General features: G+C 46.7%; 1 protein-coding gene across 1 annotated transcript in view; it reads left to right on the forward strand.

Annotated features, from left to right (window-relative positions):
- Positions 1 to 13,731: 13,731 nt before the first annotated feature.
- The window catches only part of LOC144598679 (galactosylgalactosylxylosylprotein 3-beta-glucuronosyltransferase 1-like), a 104,597-nt gene continuing 103,699 nt past the window's right edge, over positions 13,732 to 14,629 (forward strand). The window contains exon 1 of the mRNA XM_078408931.1: positions 13,732 to 14,056. The gene's annotated coding sequence lies outside the window, so the exon portion shown is untranslated. The remainder of the gene's footprint in view (positions 14,057 to 14,629) is intronic.

Raw genomic sequence — 14,629 nt, forward strand, 5'->3', positions numbered from 1 at the left:
CAGTTTCTAACATTGCCACGCTGGGATTCTCAGATAAAAAAGTAGATGAGTGCCAACAGAGGGAAGGCAATGCCTTGGGTATGCACAATAAGCACTTTGCACTCACCCTTGATGCACCAACACCTATTGACAGGCACCAATGCCACTATTTGTTAAAGGATATTGCCCATGGAAAGGACGCTGTGAAAATGATTTGCAAAACAAAGCTTTTCACTGTATCTCGGTACACGTGCCAATACTAAACCAAAACCTATGTGTAATTGTGTAGGGAAGAAAACTGCAGATGCTGGTTTAAATCGAAGGTAGGCACAAAATGCTGGAGTAACTCAGCGGGTCAGGCAGCAAACGGAGAGGATGAGACGGAGTTTCTTCCCACAGGCCATCAGGACTGTTAACTTTTATAACTCCAGGGACTAAATTTTGTCTTCTCTGTATTAACTTTATTAACTTTATTTATATGCTGTAACTGTAATTCTTTTTTGTGCACAATCCGCAGGCATTGCCACTTTCATTTCACTACACATCGTGTATGTGCATGTGACAAATAAACTTGACTTAACTTGGAGGGAAGGAATGGGTGACGTTCAGTTCGGTTTAGTTTATTGTCACATGTACCAAGATACAGTGAAAAGCTTTTGTTGCGTGCTAAACTGTCAGCAGAAAGACAATACATGATTACAATCAACCCATTTACAGTGTACATGATAAGGGAATGACGTTTAGTGCAAGGTAAAGCCTGCAAAGTCCAGTCAAGGATAGTCTGAGGGTCATCAAAGAGGCAGATAGTAGTTCAGCACTGCTCTCTGGTTGTGGTAGGATGGTTCAGTTGCCTGATAACAGCTGGGAAGAAAATGTCCCTGAATCTGGTGTTGTGCGTTTTCACACTTCTATACCTTTTGCCTGATGGGAGAGGGGAGAAGAGGGAGTGGTCCTTGCCGAAGCAGTGTGAGGTGTAGATGGAGTCAATGGAAGGAAGGTTGGTTTGTGTGAGTCAATGTGCTTGTGCTGCTGCTACTGCTGCAAGCAAGACCTTCATTGTGTCTGTAGCTCACCATACTTGTGCAGATGACAATAAACTCAACTTGACTCGACTAGACTTGTGGACAGCCCTCCTTACCTGGCCTGGTCTCTACGTGATGCCAGTACGACCCCAACAACAGGTTCTCAACTGCCTTCTGAAGTGGCCCAGCAATCGAGTCAGTTGTCAGAAACTGAAAAGAGCATCTTTTGTCAAATGCATGGCAGAGAACCACTCAGCTCATCTGCAGGATTCAATGGCTTGTTAACAAATAAGAAAACAAGAGGGAAGCAAGAAACCCCTATGAGCCAGTTGCTACCCTGTGCAATTTGTAACTTCCTGCCATTGACTGCTGCTAATCTCTACACCGGGCCTGCACGATGATACAATACAATACAAACTTTATTGTCATTGTGCAGTGTACAAGTACAGAGACAACGAAATGCAGTTAGCATCTTAACCAGAGTGCATGTGATGGAATAGTAAAACATATACATATATGCACAGTAGCGGTAGTGGAAATTCCGGTGAGCGAGATCAGTCACTGATGGGAGGAGTGCCCGAGGGGGGGGGGGGGGGGGGGGGGGGTGGCAGCAATCACCGAAGCGCAGAGTTAAGTAAGGTAACGACCGCAGGAAAGAAGCTGTTCCTGAACCTGCAGGTCCGGGAACGGAGAGACCTGTAGCGCCTCCCAGATGGGAGGAGGGTAAACAATCTGTGGTTGGGGTGAGAGCTGTCCTTGACGATGCAGCGCGCCCTTCGCAGACATCGCCTACTCTGGATAGACTCAATGGAGGGGAGTGATGAACCGGTGATGCGTTGGGCAGTTTTCACCACCCTCTGCAGTGCTTTCCGGTCGGAGACAGAGCAGTTGCCATACCATACTGTGATACAGTTAGTAAGGATGCTCTCGATAGTGCAGCGGTAGAAGTTCACCAGAATCTGAGGAGACAGATGGACCTTCTTTAGTCTCCTCAGGAAGAAGAGACGCTGGTGAGCCTTCTTGATCAGTGTTGAGGTATTGTGGGTCCAAGAGAGGTCATCAGAAATGTTGACACCCAAGAACCTGAAACTGGAAACACGCTCCACCTCCGTCCCGTTAATATGGATGGGGGTGTGCGTACCACCCCTAGTCTTTCTGTAGTCCACAATGAGCTCCTTGGCCTTCTTGGTTGTTGTCAGCGCACCACGTTGCAAGTAGCTGGACCTCCTCCCTATAGGCCGACTCATCGTTGTCGCTGATGAGGCCAATCGCCGTAGTATCATCTGCAAACTTAATAATGGTGTTAGAACCATGTACAGGTGTGCAGTTGTAGGTGAAAAGGGAGTAGAGGAGAGGGCTCAGCACATAGCCCTCTGGAACGGTGTTCAGGGTGATGGTTGAGGAGGTGTCGTTGTCTAATCTAACAGACTGGGGCCTCTTGCTACGGTTTTTCCAGCACCCCGTTTCTAGGCCGCTGATGCAAACCGAGGGACAAGAGACCGCAGATGCTGGAATCTGGAGCAAAAAAGGAAGGGCAGCTGGAGAATCTCAGCTGGGTCAGGCAGCATCTGTGGAGGGGAAGGGATGTTCAATGTTTCAGGTCGGGGCCCTTCCTCTGGATTGGTCAATGAGAACTCCTGTATTCAAAAGGATAAACACCAAGGACAAAAGACAACCTGGCCCTTTGTTAGGCATGAAGCATTTACTATATTGTGATAAGCTATCCTACACATGTGAGCATGTATAGATGGGATAGATTGCAAGCTTGTTGTTTTGTTATTGAACAATGGTATTAATTCACAAAATGCTGGAGTAACTCAGCGGGTCAGGCAGCATCTCAGGAGAGAAGGAATGGGTGACGTTTCGGGTCGAGACCCTTCTTCAGACTGACCTAAATAAAATTAATTGGGTAGTCTGCTGGACTCACACCACTCAAGCCAGCATCTGCAGCCCCCTTCCTACACACTTCTTCTCAGCTTACCCTATTCCAGCGTGGACAAGCCCACAGATTCTCCAGCCTAGACTCTGCAATTGGCATCCCTGCACCTGGATTTATTCTGGGACCTTCATGGCCTTTGTTTCGTGAACATTGATTCGCCTGTCCTTGGAATATTGTGCACAGTTCTCGTCTCCACACAACGGAAAGGATACGATAGTATTGGAATGAGTGCAGAAGAGATTCACCAGGATGAGGCCTGGAATTTGTCGGAGGGAACTGCAGATGCTGGTTTACGCTGAAGATAGACAAAATACTGGGGTAACTCAGCGGGACTGGCAGCATCTCTGGATAGAGGGAATGAGTGACAATAGACAATAGACAATAGGTGCAGGAGGAGGCCTTTCGGCCCTTCGAGCCAGCACCGCCATTCAATGTGATCATGGCTGATCATTCTCAATCAGTACCCCGTTCCTGCCTTCTCCCCATACCCCCTGACTCCGCTATCCTTAAGAGCTCTATCTAGCTCTCTCTTGAATGCATTCAGAGAATTGGCCTCCACTGCCTTCTGAGGCAGAGAACTCCACAGATTCACAACTCTCTGACTGAAAAAGCTTTTCCTCATCTCAGTTCTAAATGGCCTACCCCTTATTCTTAAACTGTGGCCCCTTGTTCTGGACTCCCCCAACTTTGGGAACATGTTTCCTGCCTCTAACGTGTCCAACCCCTTAATAATCTTATACGTTTCGATAAGATTTCCTCTCATCCTTCTAAATTCCAGTGTGACATTTCAGGTCGAGGCCCTTCGGTCTGAAGAATGGGTCTCGACCCGAAACAGCACCCATTAGTTCTACCCAGGGATGCTGCCTGTCCCGCTGAGTTCCTCCAGCATTTTATGTTAATCTTCACCAGGATGATGCCTGGAATTGAAGGCTTTATTTCAAGGAGAGGTTGGACGGGTTTGGTTTGTTCTCATTGGAGCATGGGAGGCTGACAGGTGAGTTTATATAAATTAAAAAGATTATCAAGTCAAGTCAAGTTTATTTGTCACATACACAATGTACAGTGAAATGAAAGTGGCAATGCCTGCGGATTGTGCACAAAAAAGAATTACAGTTACAGCATATAAATAAAGTTAATAAGTTAATACAGAGAAGACAAAATTTAGTCCCTGGAGTTATAAAAGTTAACAGTCCTGATGGCCTGTGGGAAGAAACTCCGTCTCATCCTCTCCGTTTTCACAGCGTGACAGCAGAGGCGTTTGCCTGACCGTAGCAGCTGGAACAGTCCGTTGCTGGGGTGGCAGGGGTCCCTCATAATCTTGCTTGCTCTGGATCTGCACCTCCTGATGTATAGGTCCTGCAGGGGGGCGAGTGTAGTTCCCATGGTGCATTCTGCCAAACGCACTACTCTCTGCACTGATAGGATAGATGGTCAGAATCATATTTCTGTGGGAAGGGGCATTGTTGTTATCGATCTGATCTCTTTGGATAGCATGCAAGTTAAAGCTATCCACTGTACCTCGGTGAGTGACCATAATAAACCTACACCTAAATCTAAAACAAGAGGGCATAGGTTTAAGATAATGAAACAGAATATAGAACTGGTGAGCACAGAACCAGATCCTTTGGCCTGGTCTATCTGACTACTTGCATCTGCCTGCACATGGTCCGTATCCCAGCATTCCCGTCTGTTAATATATCTGTTCATGTGTGTCTCTTAATTGTTGCTCTTGCATCTGCTTCTACCACCGCCCCTGGCGGTACATTCCAGACATCCACTGCTCCATCTGCAAAAAACCTTTGCTCCACACATCGTCTTTGAACTTTGCCCCTCTCACCTTAAACCCACGCCTTCTAACATTTGACATTTCCACCCTGGGGTCAAATACTCTGAATATCTACCTTATTTTCGATGATCATCGCCTTATAAACTTGTATCAGGTCCCCCCCTCAGCCTCTGACACTCTAGAGAAAACAATCCATGTTTGTCTAACCTCTCCTTATCGCTAATAAATCCCAATCCGGGCAGCATTCCAGTGAACCTGTTCTGCACGCTACGCCGAATCCCACGTTCTTTCCATGGTGTGGTGACCAGAATTGCGGATAATACTTCAACTGTGGCCAAACCATTTTGGTGACAGCCATTTTTGATGCTCAATACACCAAGCGATGCCTTGCAAGGCAAGCCTGCTGTCTGCCTTCTTTGCCATTCTACGCACTTGAAGGGTCTCGACCCGAAACGTCACCCATTCCTTCTCTCCTGAGATGCTGCCTGACCCGCTGAGTTACTCCAGCATTTTGTGAAATAAATACCCACATCCCTCTGTACTTCAATGCTCCTCAGGATCCTGCCATTTACTGTATACTTTCCTCTCACGTATGACCTCTCAAATTTCAATACCTCACATTTGTCCAAATTAAATTCCATCTGCCCTTTCTCCACCCACATTCCAACTGCTCTCGATTCTGCTGCACCCTTTGTCAATTTTCCTCACTCTTCACAACTCTACCAATTTCCGTGTCGACCACAAACGTAGCAATCGGGAGAGGGGAGAGGGTTAAAGGAGATTCAAAGGGGCCAGTTTTTCACATAAAGGCTGGCCGTTATATGGATTGAACTGCCTCATGGGACGGTGGAGGCAGATGCAGTTACAGTATTTAAAAGGCATTCGGACAGGTGCTTGTTTCGGAATGATAATGAGGGATACTGGACTGGTGCAGACAATAAGCCTGGCATTAGATAGACATTAGGTGAGCATGGAGTAGTGGTACAGAAGGCCTATTTCTGTGCTGTACAGCCCTGTGTCACTACTGTAATGTGTGGTGATCAGAACCAGAGGCAATAGTCCATATGGGGCCAAACTTTGCAGAGTGGAATTCTTTGCCACAGAAGGCTGTGGAGGCCAAGTCAGTGGGTATTTTTAAGGGAGAGATAGATAGATCCTTGATTAATACAGGTATCAGTGGTTATGGGGAGAAGGCAGGAGAATGGGGTGAGGAAGGAGAGATAGATCAGCCATGATTGAATGGCAGAGTAGACTTGATGGGCCGAATGGCCTTATTCTACTCCTATTCCTTATGACCTTATGGCTAACTAATGTTTTGTACATTCTGGTACAATGTCTTGAAGTACTTCGGTCCTAGGATAAACTGTACATCTTGGGGTTTATAGTTTAGTTTAGAGATACAGCGTGGCAACAGGCCCTTTGGCCCACCGAGTCCATGCCGACTTTTAATCACCCGTACACTTGTTCTATGTGATCCCACTTTCACATGCTACACACTAGGGACCATTTACAGAAGCCCATTATTCCTGCAAGCGTGCATGTCTTTGGAATGTGGGAGGAAACATGAGCACCTGAAGAAAAACGGTCCCAGGGAGGATGTACAAACTCCACACGCACAGCACCCGTAGTCAGGATGGAACCCGGGATTCTGGCGCTGTGAGGCGGCAGCTCTACCACCGCGCCAGTGTGTTGCCACTGTGACTTTTCCTTGAGAAACCTCACCCTTGACCTTGACCCACCCTAATAAACCTTGAGGCCACCAATACCTCCTCTTTTGTAACACGGAAATGCTCCAAGCCACCTCTCTTCATTTCACTTATTCCCCTAAAGACATCGATCGGATAGCAGTGAAGGTACGTGAGGGTAGGGGTGGGTTGGTCGTTGGCCTGGTGGGAACATGGGAGCAAAGGCATTCAAGAGTGAAGCTCCACTGCTGAATACATTGAGATTAAAATGAAGCATCTGACCGGGTGTCGGCATGCGTACGATTCACAGCGGATTAAACAGAACACAATAGGTGGACTATTGGCCTGCTTCTGTGCGGTTACTGTTCTGCAACTGTGAAATAAGAGGCGCACGGAGAAAGAATGGCAAAGGTTGGTGGGTAACGTAAACCAAACAAAGACATTATTGTAAACATACCACAATAAAAGGATTGTCAGAGCGAGGGTGTGGCTAAACAGGAATAAGATTAAACGTGTTCAGTGAAGTAATGGAGAAGGCTGAGAAAGCAGTTGACACATATGCAGAGTTTCAAAACACTCTGGACAGCAAGGACAGGGAGATGCTATGTTTGTTAGGAAACCACCTGGTTCTTGGAAGAGAGGGATAGAGTACAAGAGCAATAGAAATCTGTACAGAGTATTGGATGGGTCTGCATGTGCTGATGCACTGAAAGGAGTGAATAGTGTGGGGCGGCAGTGAGCTGTAGTGGAGCTGAGGAAGTCACCTCTTAGTACAATAGACAATAGGTGCAGGAGGAGGCCATTCGGCCCTTCGAGCCAGTACCGCCATTCAATGTGATCATGGCTGATCATTCTCAATCAGTACCCCGTTCCTGCCTTCTCCCCATACCCCCTGACTCCGCTATCCTTAAGAGCTCTATCTAGCTCTCTCTTGAATGCATTCGGAGAATTGGCCTCCACTGCCTTCTGAGGCAGAGAATTCCACAGATTCACAACTCTCTGACTGAAAAAGTTTTTCCTCATCTCAGTTCTAAATGGCCTACCCCTTATTCTTAAACTGTGGCCCCTTGTTCTGGACTCCCCCCAACATTGGGAACATGTTTCCTGCCTCTAACGTGTCCAACCCCTTAATAATCTTATTCGTTTCGATAAGATCTCCTCTCATCCTTCTAAATTCCAGTGTATACAAGCCTAGTCGCTCCAGTCTTTCAACATATGATAGTCCCGCCATTCCGGGAATTAACCTCGTAAACCTACGCTGCACGCCCTCAATAGCTGAATAGTACTGCAGTTGTGGGGCGGCAGTGAGGAACACACCTCTTAGTACTGCAGTTGTATTAAAGCACCCAACACAAAAATGGATTTGTTATTCGGCAGCCTCCATTACCCCTACAAACCTTATTGGTAAGACCACGACAGAAGTGGAATATCTACAGGAATATCCATGGTACATGTTCCATCCAGTTCCAAAAAGGGTCTAATGGTGACGATAGACGCAAAGTGCTGGAGTAACTCAACGGGACAGGCAGCATCTCTGGATAGAAGGAATGGGTGATGTTTCGGGCTGAGACCCTCCTTCAGAGTCTGAAGGAGGGTCTTGACCGGAAACGTTACCCATTCCTTCTCTCCAGAGATGCTGCCTGTCCCGTTGAGTTACTCCAGCACTTTGTGTCTATCTTCAGTGTAAACCATCATCTGCAGTTCCTTCCCACACAAATTCTAATGGTCAAGTCAAGTCAAGTCAATTTTATTTGTATAGCACATTTAAAAACAACCCACGTTGACCAAAGTGCTGTACATTTGATTAGGTTCCAATAGAAAAAAAAAAGAAAACATAAAGTAGCACGCAAACAGTTCACAGCGCCTCCTCAATGAGCCTCAAACGCTAGGGAGTAGAAATATGTTTTGAGCCTGGACTTAAAGGAGTCGATGGAGGGGGCAGTTCTGATGGGGAGAGGGATGCTGTTCCACAGTCTAGGAGCTGCAACCGGAAAAGCGCGGTCACCCCTGAGTTTAAGCCTAGACCGCGGGATAGTGAATAGCCCCAAGTCGGCCGATCTGAGGGACCTGGAGTTAGAGAGGGGGGTTAGAAGATTTTTGATGTAGGGGGGGGAGTGTCCATTTAGGGCTTTATACGTGAATAGGAGGAGCTTGAAGTTGATTCTGTACCGTACAGGGAGCCAGTGGAGAGAGGCCAGAATCGGGGTGATGTGGTCCCTTTTACGGGTACCCGTCAGGAGTCTCGCTGCGGCGTTTTGGACCAGTTGCAGGCGGGACAGGGAAGATTGGCTGATCCCAGTGTATAGGGAGTTGCAGTAGTCTAGGCGGGAGGAAATGAAAGCGTGAATTATTTTTTCTGTGTCGTCGAATTGGAGGAAAGGTTTGATTTTAGCTATGGTTCAAAGTTGGAAGAAGCAGAGGAATAACTGCCTATGTTGATGGCGAAACTCCTATCTTTGAGGTACGAAGCGAACCAGCTCAGGGCAGTGCCATCAATGCCAACCGCGTACCGGAGACGGTCAATAAGGATGGTGTGGTCCACTGAGGTCGAGAAGGAGCAGGATTGCACAGTCGCCGGTGTCGATGGCGAGAAGCAGGTCGTTGTGTACCTTCAACAAGGCAGACTCTGTGCTGTGGTGGGCTCTGAAACCTGACTGGAAACTTTCCAGGATGGTGTTTTGGTGCAGGTAGGGCACTAATTGGTTTAGGATTGCCTTTTCAAGGACTTTTGACAGGAATGGCAGTTTGGAAATGGGTCTGTAGTTGCCACTGGTTGGAACAGTGCCTAAAACAGCATCAGCACTTGGTTGAAAGGCAAAGTGCTGAAGTAAGTCAGTGGGTCAGGCAGCATCAGGCAAGGGAATGGATAGGTTGTCCATTGGGTCAAGACCCTTCTTCAGACTGATTGTAGAAAGGGGGAGAAATCTAGAAAAAAAGGTGGAGCCGGGCAAAGCCTGGCAAATGAAAGGTGGTTACAGATGGGGGGGGGGGGCAGATTCTGTGGACATAGGCTGGAGATGCAAAGGTGTGCTATACATTATTGCCGCGACTATCAAACTACAACTCCGCCCCCTTCTGTCATGGGGTAGACTGAGTCCCCTCCCCCCACCCACCCCCACCCGCCTTCATAGAGTCATAGAGTGAGAAGGTGTGGAAACAGGCCCTTCGGCCCAACTTGCCCACACCGACCAACATGTCCCAGCTACACTCGTCCCACCTGCCTGCGTTTAGTCCATATCCTCCAAACCTGTCCTATCCATTTACCTGTCTATCTGTTTCTTAAACATTGGGATAGTCCCAGCCTCAACTATGTCCTATGCAGGTTGTTTCACACACCCATCACCTTTTGTGTGAAAAAGCTACCGCTCAGATTCCTATTACATCTTCTCCCTTCACCTTAAACCTATGTCCTCTGGCCCTTGATTCCCTTACTCTGGGCAAGAGACTCTGTGCATCTACCCGATCTATTCCTCTCAAGAATGGTCGGTGAACCGGCCGCCTAGTCTTTATGCTTGGTCTCACCAATGTAAAGGACGCCATATTGTGAATACCAAATACAGCAGGCAAGGTTAGAAGAGGTGCATGTGAAGCTCTGTGTCACCTGGAAGGGTTTCTGGGGTACTTGGATGGAGATGTGGGGACAGGTTACATCTCCTGCGGTTGCAGGGGTAAGAACATGGGCAGTGGACGATTTGGATGGGAAGGGATAAGTGAGCCGAGGAACTGCAGAGGTATTGGAATCTAACAAGAGTGGCTGGGATGGAGATGGAGATGGGAAGACTTACACAATTGTCGTGTTCAGAGGACCTCATAGCTATGTTTAATTCGTCACAAAATGCTGGAGTAACTCAGCGGGTCAGGCAGCATCTCAGGAGAGAAGGAATGGGTGACGTTTCGGGTCGAGACCCTTCTTCAGACTGATGTCAGGGGAGGGGGCGTGACAAAGATAGGATGTAGTCGGAGAGAGTCGGAGGGCAGGAGGAATCACAGAGGGGGAGCAGCGAGAGAGGATGTTGCCAAACTCTTGTCGAAGAGAGGAGGAGAACTTCTTCAAAGTAGACATACCTTGAGGACAATTCGCAGTGGAGCGGAAAGTTGTGTTGGAAAATAACTGCAGATGCTGGTTCAAATCGAAGGTACACACAAAATGCTAGGCTGATCTGTGCACTTCAAAGCTGTACACTGCCAAATATCAGGGACTGATATTTCAGATCACTCAAGAAATCAAATCCCAAATTTGTTCACTAGAAGTGCCCACCTGAGACTGTTTCAACTCAAGTGGAGAAGATGGATGAGAATGAATAAAAACCTTCAAAATTATGAAGGATGTTTTCAGCTTGAGTAGAGAAATACTATGTCCTTCAGTTACAGAATCACCAACGAGGGATAATTTGGAATCATCACTAAACTCTAAACCAGAATAACTCCTATTATACTGTAAGTTTTTGGAGATAGACTACTGCAGTGCTGAGAATGATTGAAACAAGGAATGGGAAAGATATATGAAATAAAAGAAAATATTCGGACAGTAGCCGGAAGGGGACAAAGATGCTTGTTTTACTTTTTTTGTTCACGATGACACAAACATAGTGTTTCTTGTAAGCATTTCTTGCGAGCATTTCTACTTCTATGACATGGTTTTACCTATTAGAATTAATGGGGGTCATTTCAATGTAACCGAGGGTCTGAAGTCAGTCTGGGTGCAAAGTGCCCTTGGCCCAAATCTTCCCTGTTCCTTAGTGCTGGAGTAACCCAGCAGGTCGGGCAGCATCAATAGAGGTAAAGAATAGATGACGTTTCGGGTCGGAACCCTTCTTCAGTCTGAAGGAAAATTAAACGTTTTCAAAAACAAAACAAAACAATAGACAATAGACAATAGGTGCAGGAGGAGGCCATTCGGCCCTTCGAGCCAGCACCACCATTCAATGTGATCATGGCTGATCATTCTCAATCAGTACCCCGTTCCTGCCTTCTCCCCATACCCCCTTTGTGTGAAGAAGCTGCCCCTCAGATTCCTATTAAATCTTTTCCCCTTCACCTTAAACCTATGTTCTTTGGTCCTCGATTCGCCTACTCTGGCCAAGAGACTCTGATCTTTATTTTCCATTCTTCTCGGAGCTGAGATCTCCCATTCATTTGTTTCCCAGCCAAAACATCACCCACCCTTTTTCTCAAGAGATGCTGCCCGACCTGCTGTAAGCCAGCATCTGCAGTTCTTCCTGCCCTTCCCCTGTTCCTGTTTGTCCTGGGCATTTGTGCTCAGTGGTTGTATAGTGGAGCTTTGGTGTCCTGAGATCATTGAACACCTGCCCCTGGGCTGTACTGTTTGTTCTGGAAGGTTCAGGGGGATAGTCTCCCACAGCGGGCCCCATTACCAGCTCTCTGGTGTGGCTGAGTTCAGCACAGGGGCTGTCTCACTGCAGCCAGACGAGCATCGTTATCTCTGACCTTCACAAACATTCAAAATCTATTGGGACTGCGCAGAATATAGGGTTGGTGTAAAAACATCCAAATTAACAACTTTTTCAAGTAAAGGTAATAAAACATCTATGTGCATACACTAAAAACAACCTCAAAACATCCAAACAAATATTTTCAGATATATAATAAAATCTCATAGAGTCAGAGAGTGATACAGTGTGGAAACAGGCCCTGCGGCCCAACTTGCCCACACCGGCCAACATGTCCCAGCTACGCTAGTCCCACCTGCCCATGTTTGGCCCCTATCCCTCCAAATCTGTCCTATCCATGTACCTGTCTAACTGTTTCTTATACGATGGGATAGTCCCAGCCTCAATTACCTCCTCTGGAAGCTCATTCCATACACCCACCATGAAAAAGTTACCCCTCAGATTCCTGTTAAACTTTTCCCCTTCACCTTGAACCTATGTCCTCTGGTCCTCGATTCACCTACTCTGGGCAAGAGGCTCTGATCTTTATTTTCCTTGCTTCTCGGAGCTGAGTTCTCCCATTCCTTCGTTTCGGGCCATTCTATCGCGCTGCTCGATTGCATTTTAGGCATCCAGCCAGAGGTGCAGGCACCAAGGAAGTCAAGTCAAGTCAAGTCAATTTTATTTGTATAGCACATTTAAAAACAACCCACGTTGACCAAAGTGCTGTACATCAGTTCAGGTACTAAGAAACGAACATACAATGGCACACAAACATAACAGCTTCACAAGCATAAACAGTTCACAGCGCCCCCTCAGAGGGCCTCAAACGCTAGGGAGTAGAAATAGGTTTTGAGCCTGGACTTAAAGGAGTCGATGGAGGGGGGCAGTTCTGATGGGGAGAGGGATGCTGTTCCACAGTCTAGGAGCTGCAACCGCAAAAGCACGGTCACCCCTGAGCTTAAGCCTAGACCGCGGGATAGTGAGTAGCCCCAAGTCGGCCGACCTGAGAGACCTGGAGATAGAATGGTGGGTTAGAAGATTTTTGATATGGTGGGGGCGGGGGGGGGGGGGGGGGGGCAAGCCCGTTTAGGACTTTGTATGTGAATAGGAGGAGCTTGAAGTTGATTCTGTACTGTACTGGGAGCCAGTGGAGAGAGGCCAGAATCGGGGTGATGTGGTCCCTTTTACGGGTACCCGTCAGGAGTCTCGCTGCGGCGTTTTGGACCAATTGCAGGCGGGACTGGGATGATTGGCTGATCCCAGTGTATAGGGAGTCGCAGTAGTCTAGGCGGGAGGGAATGCTGCTGGTGAGGCCTAGACAATGAGACCCTCCACCAGAAATGTGTGTTAACGCTGGTGCCAGGTTCTCAGAAGAAGTAGCTCAACATAGAAAATAGGTGCAGGAGGAGGCCATTTGGCCCTTCGAGCCAGCACCGCCATTCATTGTGATCATGGCTAATCATTCACAATCAGTAACCCGTGCCTGCCTATTGTGGCCAGAAATCTTCCATGCACTGGTCTACGAGCTGTCGTCTGGTGCACCCCTCCAGTGTAGACTTGACAATCTATGTGCAGTGAAGCTAAAATCAAATTTGTTCTACAGGTTCAGATACGAGTGCAAGTTGAATTGTTATTTATATGTAAATGTGCACATTGTATTGGAAGAGCACATTTTCACGTGAATACACTGCTTCCTTTGTGCGGCTTATATTCTGGTGCGAGTGCGTGAAGAGTGCAGCTATGATATGAGCTAATTTATTCTGGATTAAGCAAATGTGATTTTTTTTTAAATGCCAAACTGGTCCAGTTTCAAAGACTGGAATCTTAAAAAGAAAATTAAATAATGGACGTCTTTGCAAAGCCCAAACCTAACTCTGTCACCACATTTTGCATCTCAATCCGTGCTAATGTAAAATAGGTAGTGAGGAAATGTTTCTGGCTGTCAGCATGTCTTTAGCAGTGCGGCTTTAAGAGGTATCTGCACAGGCGTAACAGTCGTTTGCAGAGCCTGCTTTTGCAGCCTGCAGAATTCTGCTTGCTCAGTACTTCAGTCGTAAGAAGACAGGGCACACACTACCCATTTTCCTGATGAGCAGACCTGCCGAAACTTCTTCCAGTTATTCTCTGCTTCTTGGCCTTTGCCGAATAATAATTGAAGAAACTCGTGTCCATTGGGTTTCCTCCTGAACTTTATTCATCTGGTTGGAAGGATGCTGATGAATTCATGACAGGACAGTACGGCAGTCTCTCCGGTGAGTAATTATGCCTTTTACTCTACAGTATTTATATTTTGCTCCGTTTTTGTGACATTCCCTGCACAACTGCCTAATTCTCAATTTCAGCTGATTCCAGAGAAAATCTCGGAAGGCACAATACTTAGCAGTCTTTGGGTTTATAATCGATAATTGTCTACAATTGAAAATAGAGACATTTTGTTGCTTGTTTTCGAGATAATATTTCACCAATTTTATGGTACTATTTCCAAAGTTGGGCAGGCTTGCAGAAAATGTTCAAACTTCTCATATCTGCAAAGAGCTTATGATTCAGACTAATGTCAGTGATGTATATTCAAAGTTTAAAACCATGGTTATTATTTTAATTTTGGCTGAGCATACGATATAAGCCCAGACATTACATGTACTGTTTGACCTGCTTGTGGAACACATCTTTTAAAGCTCTCTTACCCAGAGACTGTCAGAACAGAAATTCCCAAAACGAAAATGGTCATGCATTATCAAGAATTCTGCGTGGATCGTCGAGATTGGAAAAGTTATTGGCAAAACTATTGATCACAAAATGATTAAGAGAGTATCGAACTTTCAGTC

This window comes from Rhinoraja longicauda, chromosome 12 (assembly GCF_053455715.1).
Source record: "Rhinoraja longicauda isolate Sanriku21f chromosome 12, sRhiLon1.1, whole genome shotgun sequence".
NCBI classification, from domain to species: domain Eukaryota; kingdom Metazoa; phylum Chordata; class Chondrichthyes; order Rajiformes; family Arhynchobatidae; genus Rhinoraja; species Rhinoraja longicauda.